The 20778-nt window shown below is 51.1% G+C and overlaps 1 non-coding gene across 1 annotated transcript; it reads right to left on the bottom strand.

Moving 5' to 3' along the window:
* Window positions 1–2685: 2685 nt before the first annotated feature.
* trnak-cuu (transfer RNA lysine (anticodon CUU)) lies at window positions 2686–2758 on the bottom strand. Its single transcript has one exon. It is a non-coding gene; the product is annotated as a tRNA-Lys (tRNA).
* Between the last annotated feature and the right edge of the window lie 18020 nt (window positions 2759–20778).

The raw sequence follows: 20778 nt of genomic DNA, 5'->3' as shown, positions 1-20778 counted from the left end.
CTGAACATGCAACTTCAGTACCCCCTTCCTGCTTTCTCACCATACCCCTTGATCCCCTTAGTAGTAAGGACTACATCTAACTCCTTTTTGAATATATTTAGTGAATTGGCCTCAACTACTTTCTGTGGTAGAGAATTCCACAGGTTCACCACGCTCTGGGTGAAGAAGTTTCTCCTCATCTCGGTCCTAAATGGCTTACCCCTTATCCTTAGACTGTGACACCTGGTTCTGGACTTCCCCAACATTGGGAACATTCTTCCTGCATCTAACCTGTCTAAACCCCGTCAGAATTTTAAACGTTTCTATGAGGTCCCCTCTCATTCTTCTGAACTCCAGTGAATACAAGCCCAGTTGATCCAGTCTTTCTTGATATGTCAGTCCCGCCATCCCGGGAATCAGTCTGGTGAACTTTTGCTGCATTCCCTCAATAGCAAGAATGTCCTTCCTCAAGTTAGGAGACCAAAACTGTACACAATACTCCAGGTGTGGCCTCACCAAGGCCCTGTACAACTGTAGCAACACCTCCCTGCCCCTGTACTCAAATCCCCTTGCTATGAAGGCCAACATGCCATTTGCTTTCTTAACCGCCTGCTGTACCTGCATGCCAACCTTCAATGACTAATGTACCATGACACCCAGGTCTCGTTGCACCTCCCCTTTTCCTAATCTGTCACCATTCAGATAATAGTCTGTCTCTCTGTTTTTACCACCAAAGTGGATAACCTCACATTTATCCACATTATACTTCATCTGCCATGCATTTGCCCACTCACCTAATCTATCCAAGTCACTCTGCAACCTCACAGCATCCTCCTCGCAGCTCACACTGCCACCTAATTTAGTGTCATCCGCAAATTTGGAGATACTACATTTAATCCCCTCGTCTAAATCATTAATGTACAATGTAAACAGCTGGGGCCCCAGCACAGAACCTTGCGGTACTCCACTAGTCACTACCTGCCATTCTGAAAAGTACCCATTTACTCTTACTCTTGCCCTTTCAGGCAGTGCATTCCAGATCCTCACCACTCGCTGCGTAAATGTATTTTTCCTCATGTTGCCTTTGGTACTTCTGCCAATCACCTTCCATCTGTGTCCTCTAGTTATCGACCCTTCAGTCTTGGAAACATTTTCTCTTTATTTACTCTGCCTAAACCCTTCATGGTTTTGAGCACGCTATCAAATCTCCTCTTAACCTTCACTGCTCCAAGGAGAACCACCCCGGCCTCTCCAGACTTGAGGGGCCCAATCCCAGCTTACAAACTTGGGAGGGAGGTGCGGAGTGCAATTTTGGTCTGTTTTTCAGTGAGAGCAGGATGGCAACAAGACCAAAATCACAATGGGAATCTCACTGCTGTCTCCCCGCTCCCCCCCCCCACCACCCCCAGCACACCCCCCCCCCACCTCCAGCACTCCTCCCCCCCACCCCTGCACCCCCCTCCCCCCAACCCCCCACCCCCAACACCCCCCCTCCCCCCACAACCCCCCACCTCTAGCACCCCTCCCCCCCACCACCCCCAGCACACACCCCCACCTCCAGAACTCCTCCCCCCCAACCATGCACCCCACTCCCCCCCACAACCCGCCACACCCCCACCCCCAACCCCCCACCCCCAGCACCCCCCCTCCCCCCACAACCCGCCACCCCCGCACTCCCTCACCTCCAGCACCCACCTCCCCCCACACCCAGCACCCCCCCTTTCCCCGCACCTCTCTTCCCCCCAGCAACCCCCTCCCCACACCCCCCTCCCCCGCACCCCTCCTCCCCCCCCACCTGAGCACCCTCCTCCCCCCCCAACCCCCCCACCCCAGCACCCCCCCTTTCCCCCCACCCCTCTTCCCCCCCAGCACCCCCACCCCCAGGCTCCAGAATGGCCTTGCAATAAGCGACCAAGACTTCTGCCGGAAATATTACTGTATGTAAATCAGGGTCCTATGGGGTACATGGTACCCCAATGAAGCTTTAACGATTTAACACACATGCACTGGGCACTACAACCTTTATAAATCGATGTGTTATCATTATTCCCATTCAATAGCGCAGATTGTGTAAAAGAATGACAGAATACGCGTGGTGCTCAGAATGTTGGAGCTATTTAAACGGAATAATACGATCCGCGACAGTCCTTCCCAAACCACGCCATCAGCTTTGGATAATTCTTAGTTTGAAATTCCTGTAATTATGTTCGCTGAACCAAAGTAAAAAGACATTTTAAAATTCCCTCGACGGTTCAAAGGATGAAACTAAAAAGCATTTTTTTCCCGAACGATCCTTGTGAACCAGAAACATAGAATGGCTGGTTATAATTAGCGAAAACAAGGTGGGATATTTCACTGTCGCTGCTCCAGGTAATTCTCGGCTGCACTTTCTGCCGTCTTGTCACATTTCTCTTTGTCGGCTTTGCCTAATTGGCCTCGGACCTATCGCCGATAACTTAGAAACATAGAAAATAGGTGCAGGAGCAGGCCATTCGGCCCTTCGAGCCTGCACCACCATTCAATAAGATCATGGCTGATCAAAAACTACTTGGATGTGCACTTGAAGTGCCGTAATGTGCAGAGTTATCGACCTGGCGCTGGAAAGTGGGATTAAGCCGGATCACCTCTTGTTGGCCGGCGCGGAAACGATGGGCTGAAATGTCCTCCTTCCATGTTCTAAACTTTTATCATTCTATGAAAAGTAATCGCCCAACATGGGGCTTGAACCCACGACCCTGAGATTAAGAGTCTCATGCTCTTCCAACTGAGCCAGCCAGGCTTCTGTGTGGTTTACCTGCATTTAATGGTTTACCTGCATTTAATTAACATAAAAATTCTGCAAACATGGCTGCCTGCCAAAGAAAGAAAGAAAGACTTGCATTTCTATAGCGCCTTTCACGACCACCGGACGTCCCAAAGCGCTTTACAGCCAATGAAGTACTTTTGAAGTGCAGTCACTGTTGTAATGTGGGAAACGTGATTGTGCTCGCGCCATCATGTGATGGTGGCAAACGTACAGCGACCGTCCCCGATTTAAATCTACTCACGCAGAGAAAAAATCAGATGTTCGGCTGAGGTGGACAAGCATTTGCTGTGGGGCAGCTTGGCGTGACAGCGTGGGTCCGTATTGCGGAGGCTGTGTAATAGGGTGCTGAGCGCCAGCCTCCCCCATCGGCGAGGGAGCTCCAGAGCCTGTTAAAAACATAGTTGCTGTTTTATCGTGATCTTTAAGGGCAATCTGTACAGGAAGCCACCATGGCCACAATGGCACTGACTGGCACAAATGCTGCATGTGTTACTGTGGCCAGGTCCTTCCCCTCTCGGTTAACGATTGTTTCTGTTGCTCTGGTAATGACAGAGTGACATTCGTGCTGTATTACCACAGCCTAGCCCAGCCCAGCAGTCGGTGCAGCCCCCGGCCTGCGAGCACCATCGGAGCAGGCCGGGGAGTGGAAGGAGCAGTGTGGCGGTGTAGCACTCCAGGGAGCAGCACGTGCTGGAGCAGGAGAGCAACGGCAGTGAAAAGGGAGATCACCAAGGTCCAGTCAGTGATTGGAGCGTGGGCAGGTACAGCAGGAGCGGCGAGGTCGGGGCGAAGGAGCGTCGAGAGATTGTAGAGGGACGTGATCGGGGCCCAGGAGAGGCGTAAGTTCAGGGCCCAGGAGAGGCGAGGGCCCAGGGGCAGCACGGACCAGCCCACACTGCGATATGTGTGCACACTAGGTCCATGCAGCAGAGCTGGTCTCCAGTCGTCCTGGTTAACCCTTGCCACTGGACCAAGACCTCGCTCTGTCAAGCCCCGTGTGGTGGCTGGTGTGCAACGGTCACCCCACGTTAAAGAAATCCACGCACAGGCATCTTCCACCCTTCAGGATGTAGTTCGGGATCCGGAATATTAGGTCCTTCGCTGAAACACCTGTGAACTTTTTGACATGGAAGCAAGTCATCCTCGATTCGGGGGACCGCCTGTGATAATGATGATGATTACCACAGCACCAGGCTTACTCAGGGTTTAGGGGTGTTGTCCTATTTGCAGAGGTGCCTGTATTGTTGCCCCCCTCCCGATCTTTGTAACCTCTTCCAGCCCCACAACCCACCCCCCTACCCTTCGAGATGTCTGCGCTCCTCTAATTCTGCCCTCTTGACCATCCCTGATTATAATCGCTCAACCATCGGTGGCCGTGCCTTCTGTTGCCTGGGCCCCAAGCTCTGGAACTCCCTCCCTAAACCTCTCCGCCTCTCTACCTCTCTTTCCTCCTTTAAGATGCTCCTTAAAACCGACCTCTCTGACCAAGCTTTTGGTCGCCTGTCGTAATTTCTACTTACGTGGCTCGGTGTCAAATTTTTGTCTTATAATACTCTTGTGAAACGCCTTGAGTCGTTTCACTACATTAAAGGTGCTATATAAATACATGTTGTTGTTGTTGTTTTAAAGGGAATACGTTTACGATTGAATCGGAACTATTCTGAATCTGAATTATTCATTCCAAGGATGATTGTTAATTACCATCACAGTATGAAACCTTTCTTAATTCTGTGGTCCTCAGAATCCTAAAGAAAATCAAGAAGTATATGGGAGAGAGTGGCGCCATCCGTGAATGAACTGAACCAACTTATGCGGTAGCCCTGATTCACACAGAGCGGGAAAGACCCAGATCCGATCCTGGGCCAGTCCTGAGTTATCTGACCTGGTCTAGGACAGCGGTTACAGTACACCAATTGGCGACAACGTGCACTTGGGCTGGGGGAGGGGAGAAGTCAATGAGTTCATGTTCTTGGAGTATTTGCGGGTAACCTGCCCTGGAGTGTGTGTGTGCTGGGAGACGCTGGCTGTTGGCAGAGCTAGGCTTGGCTCCTGCCCATCTCATATAGCACATCGCGGCTGTGCAGTAACCAAGGACTTGGGTATGGTATCCCAGGGCTGCTCATCCCCATGGAGACAGATCCCAGTGTGAGTCAGCACTTTCAGGAAAGGAGGGGAGAAAACTGGATGGAAAATACATTTATAAATGAACCGTTTGGTTGTGTAGAAGTTGTTTGAGAACAATGGCTCAAGTTCAGTGGCTTTGGGCTCCATTTTTGGCGTAAATTAAAATCTCCAAGTTTCCCCAGAGTTTCTGCGCCAGCGTAACTCAGTTAGTTACGATTTTTTTAGGTTCGTTTTTTTTGCGTCATAGAGGGTGTAACCTATTTTTCACAAGGGGGATTGGGGGGATGTTTGCTCAGCCCCCGTGTCCGGGTGAAGGAGCAATTCTGCCGGCCGGCCCTCGAGCCCGGTGAGGAATTGTTCAGTCAGCGGTGGGGTGGTACTTTGAAAAAATTCTAAAATTAAAGAATTGCATTAGACTTCGTTGCCCCAAATGTCCTCATTGAATGGCGAGCTTCCCGTTCTAAGCAAGCCTATTGCGCATGCCCAGACCTGGGTGTGGTCCATACTAGGATGTGCACCTTGGGGAGAAGAGAGAGAGGAGAGAGAGGAGAGAGAAGCTTTAACTTTGTCCTGCTGTTTTGAGCTTCTTGCAAAGGTACAATTTAATCACGGGGGCAATACTGACAATGCCTTACCTCGTGCAAGCCTTCTGCATGATGGTGCTGTGGAGGAGAAGGTTGATTAGGCAGCATCGCATGAGGAACCTCAGAGCACGTAGGATGATGGGCAGGAGGCTTTACCCACATCGGGTATATCAAGACAGGTGTTCATACCTGCACCTAAGTGATGCAGACTGTGTGAGAAGGCTGCGTTTCCGCAAAGAAGTTGTAACCGAGATCAGTGAGTTAGTAAAAGCAGACCTGCAGCCTAGAAGCGTCAGGAGGACTGCTTTGTCAGTTGAAGTGAAAGTTACAGCTGCACTTTCATTCTATGCATCTGGATCATTCCAGGCCACAACTGGGGCTGTGTGCGTCACTTTCTCAACATGCAGCACACATCTGCATTCAGTAGGTGACAGCTGCACTATATGCCCGGAGGAATGACTACATAAAGTTCCCAATGACTGCCCAGGCAATGTGTGACAGGGCTGTGGGCTTCTCCGGGATACCTGGCTTCCCCAAGGTACAGGGTTGCATTGATTGTACCCACATCGCCTTGCGAGCACCTTTGGAAGATTCCAAGATGTACAGGAACAGAAAAGGCTTCCAATCCATTAATCTGCAGCTCATCTGTGACGACATGCATCGCATCATGGCAGTTGATGCGAGATACCCTGGGAGCACCCATGATGCGTTCACCCTACGCGAGAGCGCTATATCTGTCATGTTTCAGCAGCAGCCAGAAGGGCAGAGCTGGCTACTGGGAGACAAAGGGTACGGCCTCCCCACCTGGCTCATGATGCCCCTACGCAAAACCTGGACAGAAGCTGAGCGGGAACATAACATGTCACACATTGCAACGCACTGCATAATAGAGAGGTTCATTGGCATCTTGAAACAGCATTTCCGATGCCTGGACCATACCGGAGGCTACTTGCAATACTCTCCTGAGATTGTCGGTCAGTTCACTGTTGTGTGCTGTATGCTGCACAACTTTGCCATCATGAGGCAGCAGCAGCTGGTAACAGATGACCCACTTGAGGTGAGAGTGGCTGATGATGAGGAGGAAGATGCAGATGACGAGGAGGATGAGGAAGCCATGCAACTACCTGAACCCGGAGCATGATGGCGGAGGAGGGCGGGCCGTCGTGCTCCTTTAACAATTGCTCGAGCCTTTCCCAGCAGCTCATCCGTGAACGCAATGCTGCCTGAAGGCTCAGCGGCAACTATTCCACATGGACCATGTTTACTGTTTGGGCTTGTTCCGTAATGTTGTGTTGTGTTAATAATGGAGCGAATAATGTAAATGATTCAGTTATAATTTAAAATATATTTTATTCAAAAGTTTAACACTTGTTTGTACTTAACTTAACTTTAATAAAAATATTCTTGTATCAAAGTTTAAAGTTTGCAATTAAGATCACTTACAAACTTTAGGATTACTTACAAACTCTAAGATCACTTAAAAACTTTAAGATCACTTACAAATTTTTAAACTTGTAAATTTACATAACTTACAAAAAACATTTAATTTGAGAACAGTTACAGCAGTAACAACAATAATAACAACAATAATAACAACAATAATAATAACAACAACAACAACAGCAGCAGCAGCAGCAGCAAAGAAAGGCTGCACCCATCTCTCCTCCACCTTATTCTAAGACCGCCCGCCGCACTTGGTCTTGTTGACTCCACCCCTGCCCGCAGGCGGTGGGGCAGCGTTTCTCGGGTTGGTACCAAGCTTATTCTTTCGAGCATCTCGGGTAAAGTGCACTTCTTGATGGGGGGCGTGGGCAGGCGGTAATGTGGAGGGCCCAGCTTGGGCCTCTTCAGAGGTTGATCTGGGGATTGGAGTGGGAGTGGCAGTTGATTCCGTCAACGGGCGCGGGGTCTGGGCGTGTTCCTTTATTGCAGCAGCTAACTCCGACATTCCCTCCCTCATGTGCCCTGACAGTCTCTCAACTACCTGTGACATTCCCTCCCTCATGTGCCCTGACAGTGTCTCAACTACCTGCGACATTCCCTCCCTCATGTGCCCTGACAGTCTCTCAACTACCTGCAACATTCCCTCCCTCATGTGCCCTGACAGTCTCTCAACTACCTGCAACATTCCCTCCCTCATGTGCCCGGACAGTGTTCCCATTTTTCGTGAGAGTGTTGTTACTTCACCCGACAGTCCCGATACCTCATCACCCATCCCACTGATGGTGTCTAGGAGTGATCAGGTAAGGTCAGTGCTCACCCTACTCATTGCCATCATCTGAACCACATCTATTAGATTCTGCACCTCAGGAGAGTGCTGTCGAGCTCTCCTTCCCCTCCTCACCCTGGGTGTGGCTCGCTGCATCCCATGGGACCTGCAGCCTCGGACAGTGGGGCCCTGGGTGTGGCTTGCTGCACCCACCCCATGGGACCCGCAGCCTCGGACAGTGGGGCCCTGGGTGTGGCTTGCTGCACCCACCCCATGGGACCCGCAGCCTCGGACAGTGGGGCTCTGGGTGTGGCTTGCTGTACCCCATGGGACCCGCAGCCTCGGACAGTGGGGCTCTGGGTGTGGCTTGCTGCACCCCATGGGACCCGCAGCCTCGGACGCTGGGAAACCATGGAATGTCCCAACACTCTTACCACTCAGGAAAGGGGCTGGTACCTCAATGGGCAGCACCAGCACCTCCTCCAGAGTGAGTACAACAGTGGGGGCTTCATCCTCCCCCTCACTCCATGCTCTTGGTCTGGAAGGTGGGATTGGAAGATGTTCTCTTCAGGCTCGTCCTCGTCTGAATATTCTGCATAGTGAGGGTTGGCCTCAAGTTCTGCGAAATATAACACCGACAAATGGTTAGCAGCAGAGGAGGGGGCAGGGTGGGTGGGTAGGCGCTCACAGCGCAAGCAACAGGCTGATTTGAAGGACCATGTTGAATGATAACACATTGCATCAACCGAAGCGTAGCTGATGGAGACATCCCCATGAACCGAAGCATGGCTAGCCCGTAACATTTAGCAAAGTCAGACTCCAGAATTTGCAGGACTTGCTCTCTCCCTCGAGTGTGGGCCCAGCTTGTGCAGTGATGGTTGCTTTTCTCCAGGCAGGACCCATCAAAGCAGCGACCCTCTCTTCCAAGGGTGTCAGTGGCTGCAGATTTGCCGGGCCTCCTCCTGTTCGAGTTCTTTCCCTTTTTAATGTGCCACCTTCCTCTGCAAAGATGAAAATATAACTTTTTAGAGAGGGTGTCTTTCTGCTGGGTGGGACTTACAGATGGTCACATTTACAATTGCAATTCCAGTGAATAAATGAAAATATTACTGACACTAACTGCTCCTTTTTGCACTGGCCTCCAGACCTCGGGGTGGTCACAGTTGGTTCCAGTGTTTCTTCATTTCTTTTGGTGAAACTTTTAAGTGACCTCTGCTGGTGTCCAGCTCGTGCTGTCTGGCCTCAGTTACAGTAACAGGTGCCTCCACTTCATCCTGTGAGAAATTCTTAGTCTTTGAGCCGCGTTGCACCTTGTACTGCAGCTGCGATTTTTCCACCGAGAATTAAAGTTCTCACACACAACTGGCTCTTTAAAAAATAGCCGAATGCAGACCGGGAGGTGTACTGGGCATGCGCATCCATGGCAGTCACGTCAAAAACGTCATTTTTTTTCTCGCGCATGCGCAGAAGGGACATTGTTTTTTCAGCGCAGACTTTAGGCCCCACCCCCCGATGCTACAGGACAGGCTGCATATAGTGTCTCCGCTATTCCGCGCCACAGTAGAGATGATCGCTGTAATGTATGCACCAGTGAGTGTGCTCACAGGTTTGTAGAGCTGTTGATACCATCTTGTCCTCCGGAGGAGGCAGGGGTCCCCAATGGAGTGTTCTCTAGGCGGGGGAACTTGGCCTGGAGAGTGATGCATGGGGCAGTCCCGTGCAATGGTTCATGGACTCCCAGACCTACTCCTGCTCCTAATTCTTTGTGTTCTTATGAAAGACCTTCCAGTTTATATATGCCATGGCACTGCCCAAATAATAACATGCCAGTGGAGGCTCACTTGCCTTTCATAATACAGGCGCTGCCCCATGCCAGTGTCGATGTACTGGTGGGCACAGCACATGTCTCCGTTCACAATGGACAAACTGTTAGCTCACTTACGATACAGGAAATCCTGCTGTTTATAACGCGGCAGCTTTCAGCAATTCAAGGCACAGGCCACCATCTGAACTTCATTTTAAACTGACACAAATAAATATTTTTTTAAAAGCTTGGAATTTCTTGCAGAAGGCACATTCGGGGAGGGATCAGGACTAATTGGACTCCTAACAGTGTCTTTGGAACAGGAAGTGATTGCTCAGAACTGAAATTCGTTATTTTATACATTATCCCCCCATGAAAGAGACATTCTGTCAGCTAATTATCTCCCTGCAGCATTCCTCAATTGATTAATTTTCAGCTCCTACTTCAGACCAACAGAAAATCTATTTGCCTGTAAATTGGTAATCCTTATAGTTAGAATAGAAGCACAGAATCTTACAGCACAGAAGGAGGCCATTCGGCCCGTCGAGCCTGTCCCGGCTCTCTGCAAGAGCTGTCCAATTTAGTCCCATTCCCCATCTTTTTCCCCGTGACCCTGTAAATTAATCCTCTTCAAACACATGTCCAGTTGCCCTTGGGATCTGCTTTCATCGCCCTTTCAGATCGCGTTCCAGATCTTAACATCCCCCGGGTGAAAATATCCCTCCTCCTTTTCCCTCTCGTTCTTTGGCCAATGATTTTAAATTTAGGACCTGAGGTTAGTGACCCACGAGCCTGTCTGAGACCCTAGCTTGGTGAAATGGGATTGCGGCTGAGCGCAGGAGATGTTGCAGGTCGGGAGGCTGCCGCTCGGAGCGTACGTTTTAAGGGTTAGATTTTCGCGATGTTGCCGCCTCTGTTCGCGCCCAGGAGGGGTGGTAATGGCGGCGTCGCTGGTTTACAGGTGGGCAGCAAGCTCCCTGCGCCCCACCGGGAAATGAGTTGCCGATTTTGCAGGGGGCATGGAGCAGCACTGCCCAGGAGCGTCGAGCCGGCGTGTAACGCCCCCGGTTACAACTGCGCGGTGACATTCGTTGCGCGCTGATCCTATAGCGCCGTGTAGCGCGCCGCGATGCGAGCGCCTGGAAAACCCGGTCAGAGCTGTCCCAGCGGCGGTAAGTGATGGGATCGGGGAACGAGGTAAGTGTGATGGTTTGTTTAGTTTTATTTTTGCGATGTAACTTATTGCTGTTGCTGGTGTTTTTAGGTGCGATTGTTTTTTTGCCACAGAATTGTCCCCGATCACTCCGAGCCCGGCTGTTTAGCTCGGAATTTTCGCTTGCTCAGCCAGCCTAGTGCCCCGAGAGAGGTGTGTAACGCCTCCCTTAGTGCCCCGCCCACACTCAGGGCCCAGCTGACCAATTTTGCTGACTGAGGCGCAAACTGTTCTCGGACGCAAACTTTACCGCCCCACCGCCATTACCGCCCCGAAATGACCAGAACCGAAAATCCAGACTCGGGGTTTTACTTCCCTTATTGTGGAGCCAGGAGGAGCAGCAGTGATCGTCCCGGCTCCACCTGAAGTCCATGGGCCGCTGCCGCCCCCATTCCCCTCCCCTCCTACCCCCCCCCATCCCCCCCCCTCCTTCCCCACCCTCCCCAACCTCCCCACCCCCTCCCTTCCCTACCCCCCCGCCCCCCACACTCCCCACCCCCTCCCCTCCCTACCCCCACGCTCTCCCCCTTCCCACCCCCTCCCTCCCCACCCCCTCCCTTCCCTACCTCCCCACCCTCCCCACCTCCTCCCCTCCCCACCCCCCCCCGCTCCCCCCCTCCCCACCTCCTCCCCTCCCCAACCCCCCGCTCCCCCCCTCCCCACCTCTTCCCCTCCCCACCCCTCCTCTCCCCCTCCCCGCCCCCCACCCTCCCCACCCTCCTCCCCTCCCCACCCCCCCGCTCTCCCCCTCCCCACCTCCTCCCCTCCCTACCCTCCCGCTCCCCCCCCACCCTCTCCCTTCCCTACCCCCCCAGCTCCCCCCCCACCCTCTCCCTTCCCTACCCCTCCAGCTCCCACCCCGCCGCCCTGTCCCCGCCCCTCCCCCCTGCCCCCCCTGTCTCCCCCGCCGCCCCTCCCCCCCGTCGCCCCCGCTCCCGTCTCCCCCGACCCCCCTCCCCACCCCGCCGCCCTGTCCCCGCCCCTCCCCCCTGCCCCCTGCCCCCCCCGGCCGCCCTCCTGATTCAGGTAGCTGAAATATTGGGAAATTTATAAACCAACAAGTTTGGCGCCAGGGATAATTATTTCGGTGACTGAGCCTCAGAGTGAAAGCACAGTCAATGGCTCCAATAATCAATTTTCCAGTAACAAATATGCACTTGAATGTTGAGAGAATTGTGAATGACCCACACGCACGTCTTTGATGATTCACTTTCCCCTCCGTGAAAGTGGAACTCGGGAGGTTTGTATTTTTTATGAATTTGGAAAAAATTGCAATTTCAAACAGCAAATGCCTAAGGTTAAAGTGGTCTTAACGAACACTGGGGTAATTTAAATTAATGTCTTTCTAGGGTCATAGTGCAGCCCCAGGAGGTATTGAGATGTTTAATTTCAATGACTTCACTGTCGTGAGATTATAAGCGCCAGACCTGTGCAGAGGTATTTAAAATATACTAAAATTCTGTCTTTTGTAACGTTCTGTGTAACATATCACTGTCGTGTAAAAAATTATGAGGAAATTCAAGCCAATGTAAAGTGAGAGGTTGGCAGATTGGTAACACTGTCGAGTGTGCAGACAGCACTTTCAGCGTTTTCTGACCGATGGATTTTTCACATTATGATCCCTGGTTTAGAAAGAGGCTGCGAGGCAGGTCAGTGGGTGGGCCGGGTGGGCCGGGGTAAAGCAGCTGAACCACGAGGGTGCAAAAGGCCCCAGCTTCGATAACCTCGCCGAGCTAACAGCAGCAACGTGCATTTGTATAGCCGCTTTAACGTAGTAAAACATCCCAAGGCGCTTTGCAGGAGCGTTATCAATAACACCGGGCCACGAGGTATTAGGCGGGGGACCGAAAGCTGGGCCAAACAGGGCCATGGGATCTTTTACATCCACCTGAGAGGGCAGAAGGGGCCTCGGTTTAACATCTAATCTGAAAGACGGAACTTCCGACAGTGCGGCGCTCCCTCAGTACTGCTCCTCCAACAGTGCAGCACTACCTCAGTATTGCCCCTCTGACAGTGCGGCGCTCCCTCAGTACTGTCCCTTGAAGGCGGAGAGAGAGGCAGACAGGTTCATGGAGGGAATTCCAGAGCTCGGAGCCCAGGCAGCGGAAGGCACGGCCGCCGATGGTGGAGCGATAAACGTAAGGGATGCCAGCATTAGGGGGTGCTACAAATGAAAGACTTGCATTTCAATGGCGCCTTTCATAACCTCATTGTGTCTCAAAGTGCTTTACAGCCAATGAAGTACTTTTGGAGTGTAGTCACTGTTGTAATGTGGGAAATGCGGCAGCCAATTTGCGCACAGCAAGCTCCCACAAACAGCAATGTGATAATGACCCAGTTAATCTGTTTTTTTGATTTTGGCCAGGACATCAGGGATAACTCCCCTGCTCTTCTGCGAAATAGCGCCATGGAATCTTTTACATCCACCTGAGAGGGCAGAAGGGGCCTCGGTTTAACATCTAATCTGAAAGACGGAACTTCCGACAGTGCGGCGCTCCCTCAGTACTGCTCCTCCAACAGTGCAGCACTACCTCAGTACTGCCCCTCTGACAGTGCGGCGCTCCCTCAGTACTGTCCCTCCGACAGTGCAGCACTCCCTCAGTACTGCCCCTCTGACAGTGCGGCGCTCCCTCAGTACTGCCCCTCCGACAGTGTGGTGCTCCCTCAGTACTGCCCCTCAGACAGTGCAGCACTCCCTCAGTACTGCACTGGAGTGTCAGCCTAGATTTTTGTGCTCAAGTCTCTGGAGTGGGACTCGAACCCACAACCTGCTGACTCAGAGGCGAGCGTGCTGCCCACTGAGCACGGCTGGCACAGAATGGCTTGAGTCAAAGTCTGGCACAAATAGACAATGAAATGGAATGTTTGTGTGGCCTGGGGGAGTTTCAAGATCCAAATATTCCCCTTTTGAAGTCTTCTGTTTATTGACCTAGAAGAACCTGCCCAAGAGCTCGCTATCGCTGCAATCGTTTCCTGGATCTCCACGGTATAAAGCATTCATTTTTTTGCGATTATGAAGAGGATTTCAGTGGTGCAGAAGAAATATTTCCTGAGCATTTGTTCACTGCTGCAGTCATGGTGTATGCTCGGGGTCTCAGTAAGCAAATGCACTACCCAGTGTCGGACTGCCTCACAGCTCAGGAAGATCCCAAGTTTGAACCGCCGTTACGCTCACCTCAACGAGGCAGTGAGTAGAGAGAGAGAGAAACTGTTCCCATTGGCGGAAGGGTTGGCAGGAGAACCAAAGGCGATATAAGAAGAAAACCTTTTTCACGCAGCGAGTGGTTAGGATCTGGAATGCGCTGCCTGAGAGGGTGGGGGAGGCAGACTCAATCGTGGCTTTCAAATGGGAATTGGATAAGTATCTGAAGGGAACAACAATACAGGGGTACGGGGAAAGGGCGGGGGAGTGGGACTGGCAGAGAGTCGGCGCGGGCTCGATGGGCCGAATGGCCTCCTTCCGTGCTGTAACCGTTCGATGATTCTAACTCCTACCATGGCAGCATCACACATTTAGACAAATACATTTCTAATTTTGCTTTTAGCGAAAGGCTACTTAGCACCAGCTCCGCCCACAATATTAATTTATGCAGAATATACGCGCCAGCCAGTTGTTTAATTTTAAGAGCGTTGCATCGGGGGTTTGAAGCGGGTTCTGTATTTGGTCCCGGCTTCTCACCCGCTCCGGAGTTCCTTCAAAACACTGAAAATTGTAAACTTCCACATAAAACGGTACGTTTGCTGAGTTGCAGGGCAGATCTTGGCCACTGTTCGATGTGTTCGGCTATGTGAGCATGCTCACAGGTTTGTAGAGCTGTTGCATTGTGATTGGCTTAGCCAGTCACGTGATGTTCACTAGACTCAATAAAACCCCAGCCAGTTGGGTTCGGGGGATTCATGATGAGATATGCAATTGTGAGCCTGGTGGATGAACTGGTAATGTGTAGTGTGATTGTTAAACCTTTGTTAATAAACCAACTAATTCTTAATAGCGATGTGTTGCTATGAATTCTTAAGCATAGAACCCATGAAGCAAATACATTGCAGGCTTCTTCAACATACTGTTAGTTAAATAAACGCAAGTCTGTCACAGGAACTGCTCCAAGTCAGTTAAGGAATGAGCTACTTATTAATAACACGTTTAGTTATAAAATCTCAACTTTCTAGCTGGCAGTGTAAGTGAGAACAGTCCTTCTTGTCTGCTTGTTTGTTTTTAATTAGTGCAGGAACAACATCGAATCAGTGCGGTAGGTGCAAGAGGCTGGGCACAGAGCTTGATGTGACTACACTGTGTACTTCACCCACAACCAGATATTTTACTGCCGAGATAACATCATCGCTACATTTCGCTCTTATGGGGAAAGAATTCTGATCAAGATTAGGGAGGTAATTCTGGGTGAGTTTAACACTTCCTTGCTCTAGTCATCTCGGTTTGATATCAGGGACTCCGATCAGCTGCAGCTCAGATTAATGCCAAGTAAACGTTGAGTCGACTCCATCAATGTGTTCCCACCACAGCTTTAAATATTCACGTTCACCACCTACATCGGAAAGTTCCACTTCTCCCATCTTATCACCTCTCGGGGTGAAATTGCAATCGGTGGGGTGTGGCGGGGGCGGGGGGGGTGGAGTGTGGAGTGACGGGAGGGAGGGAGGGGAGTGGCGGGGGGAGGGGTGGAGGCGGTGGGGAGTGATGAGGGGCGTAGGGAGTGGTGGTTGTGGGGGAGGTGGAGGGGGGAGTGTGGAGTGACGGGAGGGAGGGAGGGGAGTGGGGCGTGGCGGGGGGGGGGAACGGGGAGTGGGGCGTGGCGGGGGGGGGAACTGGGAGTGCGGAGTGATGGGAGGGAGGGAGAGGGGGGGAGGTGGAGGGACAGGGGGAGTGCCGGCGGGGGGAATACAGATGAGCTGTGATCTCATTGAATGTGGGGACAGGCTCAAGGGGCTGAATGGCCTCCTCCTGTTCCTCTGTTTACATGCTTGTGACAGTTATTCACATGAAAATAGAAAGCCCGATTCAGTGTGAGATGGATGGATTTGTGAGACGTCACCTGACTCACCAAACCTCAGTAACCGACCAAACCACCAACAGGAAGAGAGAGAGCCAACAGTCTGGGACACCTGCTCCCTCGCTAACCGAAACACACAGCGCCTTAAAAACAGCTTCCGCTGAATGGAAGTCTAAACCAGCTGCTGCTTCGGCACGGCAACAAAAAGGAATCACTTTTATCCATGTTGTGTTATCGTCCTCCCTCCCTCGGTCACATGGGGATAAACTGGTTACTGCCAGCTGTGTCTGAGAGCTGCTGGAATATGCGTTCGGGTATTTTATGCTAAAGGCATTAATGTGCAAGTGTGTCTAGTTTCTGCCAAACCTAAAGAGAGTTTAATATGCTAATGTTAGTTGGATGCCGAGTTATTAGTGTCAATCTTTCAATAGTTGGCTGGAAGAATGTTTTAACTTCCAGAAGGCCCAGACTATACAAGATGGTCGGTGCATCCTTTGTGATTCAATACCTGGGGTGGCGGGACGGGGGGTCTTTTTGAGGTTGTGGCTTTTATTGATAGCTGGCTCTGGGGTGAAGTTGTGGCCTGCGAGGGGCAGAGCCAATGATGCTCAGTGAGCAGCACCCTCACCTCTGCGTCACAAGGTCGTGGGTTCCAGTCCCACTCCAGAAACTTCAGCACAAAATCTAGACTGACACTCCAGTGCAGTGCTGAGGGAGTGCTGCACTGTCGGAGGGGCTGTCTTTGAGATGAGACGTTAAACCGAGGCCCTAGCTGCTCTCTCAAGTGGATGTAAAAGATCTCACGGCACTATTTTGAAGAGGGGCAGAGGAGTTATTCCCAGTGTCCTGGGGCCAATATTTATTCCTCAATCAACATCACTGAAACAGATTATTTAGTCATTATCACATTGCTGTGTGTGGGAGCTTGCTGTGCACAAATAGACTGCCGCGTTTCCTACATTACAACAGTGACTACACTGTAAAAAGAAAAGGACTTAATTGGCTGTAAAGTGCTTTGGGACATCTGGTGGTCATGAAAGGCGCTATATAAATGCAAGTCTTTTTTTTCTTTTGTACTCCCTGTAACAGACAGCTGTGCTGTCAGGAGCCTGCAGCGGTGGGTTATATTGGCTGCCAGTGTCTGGGTTTCTGTTAGCAGGGTGGCAGATCATAGAATCATAGAATCCATCATCATCGGTGGTCCCTCGAACAAGGATGACTTGATTCCACAAGAGTTCACAGATGTTTCAATGAAGGACCCGATGTTCCAGTCCTGAACTCCAATTGACGGGGTGGAAGATGCCTGTGGGTGGATTTTTTAACGTGGGGTGACCGTTGCACATCAGCCACCACACGGGCTTGACAGAGCTAGGTCTTTATCCAGTGGCAAGGGTTGAACCAGAACGACTGGGGATCTGCTCTGCTGCAGGAGGGGTTCTACAGTAGGGCAGGTGTGGGGTCTTTGGCTCTCACCAATTTAGATGGAGAACGACAAAACAGCCAAACTACTTCACCATAAGACCGAAGACTATCCTAAAGAAATATTTCCTTAGTTCCTGTGCTGAGTACATCCATGTTCAATTTGTGACACAGCCAGTTTGTACTTTTGTTGCACTCATCAAGGTGAGTGGAGGGGAGGGATGTAGGTGCTGGGGAATGGCACCCAGTGTCAACATCAAGCTCTCCTACATCAGATATAGCACAACTAGATGTAAAGCTCCTTCCTACCCAAATCATAGAAACATAGAATCATAGAAACATCGTGACACAGAAGGAGGCCATTTGGCCCATCCTGTCCGTGCCGGTGGAAGAGACTGTGTGCCCAGTCAGTCTGGGCTGGGTGAAGACGTTGTGGTCAGGTTTTATCACGGAGCAAGTGAGTAATCTCATTTGAAGGATCAATTTTACATTGAGTATCAGTGCAGGAGAAGTGTCTTTGAGAACGGTAACGATTACAATGACTGTGAATATACCGAGTTGGACAGATAGTGTATATTCATTCACCTGCCGGAGCTGAGGAGGGAATATAACAGCACGGGGTATATTCCAGTGAGACAGAGCACTGTACCAAGGGTTTATGGTGGTCTCTGGGTCTCACTACATTTACCTAAATATTGGGCAAGCAAAGGCACACGGGCTCACAGTGTCTCAATGTTGGGGAGCGGGCGGGGAAGTGGAGCTGAGGCCAAGATCAGATCAGCCATGATCTTATTGAATGGCGGAGCAGGCTCGAGGGGCCGAATGGCCGACTCCTGCTCCTATTTCTTATGTTCTTATGTTCACCCCCAGGAGTGGCTGGTGATATTGAATCTGATGGAGTATCTAGAATAAGACCCCCAAAAGTTGACAAGCATATCATCTAAATATGTCAGGTTTATATTAATAATACATATCTAATAGTCAATGAATACAGTCCTGCAGCACACAAATCTTTATAAGAATTCACTATACTTCCATGAAATTAACTAAATATAGTGTAACCTAAATTTGCCGATTATTGGTGATATTCGTGGATAAGTGCTAAGTACATTAATAAAACATTCTTTTGTCTGCGATTTTAGCTGCGGCACAAACATATTTATTATAAATTGATCAACATGCCAGTTAAAATAACAGACAAAGCAAGGTCATAGGAATGCATTTAATGTTACATAAGAACATAAGAATTAGGAACAGGAGTAGGCCATCTAGCCCCTCGAGCCTGCTCCGCCATTCAATAAGATCATGGCTGATCTGGCCGTGGACTCAGCTCCACTTACCCGCCCGCTCCCCATAACCCTTAATTCCCTTATTGGTTAAAACAATGTTGAACCGCAAATATCACTGACAGGAGTTGCTCACATCCGGTCATTTAGCCATGCACGCATTCCGTTATGTCATGTATTTTTTGAAATGCGCTTAGATTTTCATTACTCAAACTGCTTTTGTTACGAACTTATTAAATCACAAGGCACATGAGAGCAAGTTTTCCAAAGATTCACCACCCTTTGAGTGCAGAAATTCCTCCTCATCTCGGTCTTAAATGGCCGACCCCTTATCCTGAGACTGTGACCCCTGGTTCTAGACCCTCCAGCCCGGGGGAAACATCCTCTCAGCATCTACCCTGTCAATCCTTAATGTACAGATACATCCCTCAAACTCAAAATGGAAACGGTGTATGGGCTACGGTAACTCTGAATAAAACCTTTGCGGCTGGATTTGCGATTGGAAGTTTTTTCGGACGCTAATGGTGGCAGTAAATTTTGAGCCAGGAAAAGGTTTGTGTCTGCAGCCACAAAATTCAGCAGCTAGGCCCTGAGTGTGGGGTGGAGCACTAAGGGAGGTGCACACCTCTCTCAGGGCGCTAGGCTAGCTGAGCAAGCGAAAATCCGTTGCTAAATCCCGACCTCATAGCGCCCTGAGAGAGGCCTCTCTGGAAAACATTATCAGCACACAAAACCCAGAAAACGTTCCCACTATATTACTGACCCCAAATAAAGATAAATCGGCAAAAGCCCCACACAGCCAATCCTTCCCTCACCACCACCGTGACAGCTCGCACCACCCGCTTTCCAAGGCTGTCCCACTAGGCTCTCCCGGGCGCTAACAGGTAGCATCAGGCGAATCCCATTCCCGTCTCTCCCGGACACTAACAGGCAGCATCAGGCGGATCCCATTCCCGTCTCTCCCGGGCGCGAACAGGTGCCGCTCCAACCAAATTTCACAGCGCTCTCGAAACCAGGGACATTGCACATCGGCGCGATCTCCCGGGTAGTACTGCTCAGCGCCTCCGCAAAACCACCACCAAATGTCCCGGAGGGGCGCCGGAAGCTGGCCGTCCGGGCGGAACCCATTCCCGCCCCTCCCGGGCGCTAACAGGCAGCATCGGGCGGAACCCATTCCCGTCTCTCCCGGACACTAACAGTCAGCATCGGGCGGAACCCATTCCCGCCCCTCCCGGGCGCTAACAGGCAGCATCGGGCGGATCCCATTCCCGCCCCTCCCGGACACTAACAGGCAGCATCGGGCGGATCCCATTCCCGTCTCTCCCGGACACTAACAGGCAGCATCGGGCGGATCCCATTCCCGCCCCTCCCGGGCGCTAACAGGCAGCATCGGGCGGATCCCATTCCCGTCTCTCCCGGACACTAACAGTCAGCATCGGGCGGATCCCATTCCCGTCTCTCCCGGACACTAACAGTCAGCATCGGGCGGAACCCATCCCTGTCTCTCCCGGACACTAACAGTCAGCATCGGGCGGATCCCATTCCCGTCTCTCCCGGACACTAACAGTCAGCATCGGGCGGAACCCATCCCCGTCTCTCCCGGACACTAACAGTCAGCATCAGGCGGATCCCATTCCCGTCTCTCCCGGACACTAACAGTCAGCATCGGGCGGAACCCATTCCCGTCTCTCCCGGGCGCTAACAGGCAGCATCAGGCGGATCCCATTCCTGTCTCTCCCGGACGCTAACAGGCAGCATCGGACGGATCCCATTCCCGCCCCTCCCGGGCGCTAACAGGCAGCATCAGGCGGATCCCATTCCCGTCTCTCCCGGGCGCTAACAGGCGGCATCGGGCGGATCCCATTCCCGTCTCTCCCGGGCGCTAACAGGCAGCATCAGAACGAAAGTCCAGCCCAAGATGTGTAAATGTTGCGGATGATAAAAGAGAAGCTACCTCTGATGAGCATAAACAGAAACCACATAACTCCATTTTCCTAACGTTGGCCTTCAATAAAAAAACATTGTTGAAATGAAGCCTCAACAAATATGATTCACTGCAGGCTGCCTCATATATGAAAAAATAATTATACATTAAATATACTAAGTTGTCTGAATGCTTTGTAAACTAGTTGCAAATACATTATACTATAGAACATTAGAGATGCCTTTGGCAGAGGTGACAATCGAAGAGTTCAGTTCTAAGTGTAAGTAGTGCAATGGAGGGGTTTGTTGAACATCCAGCAACTTTAATATCTCCAAAAGTTTCCCTTATTGGAGCAGGCCGGGGAGTTTGATGATTTCCGGTTAAACAACACGCAGCAGATATTGGGCTAAATTGTGTTATGTGC

The sequence above is a fragment of the Pristiophorus japonicus genome, chromosome 18 (genome assembly GCF_044704955.1).
Source record: "Pristiophorus japonicus isolate sPriJap1 chromosome 18, sPriJap1.hap1, whole genome shotgun sequence".
In the NCBI taxonomy this organism is placed as follows: Eukaryota; Metazoa; Chordata; class Chondrichthyes; family Pristiophoridae; genus Pristiophorus; species Pristiophorus japonicus.
Note: the sequence above shows the minus strand (reverse complement) of the source record. Positions and strands in the feature narration are given on the sequence as shown.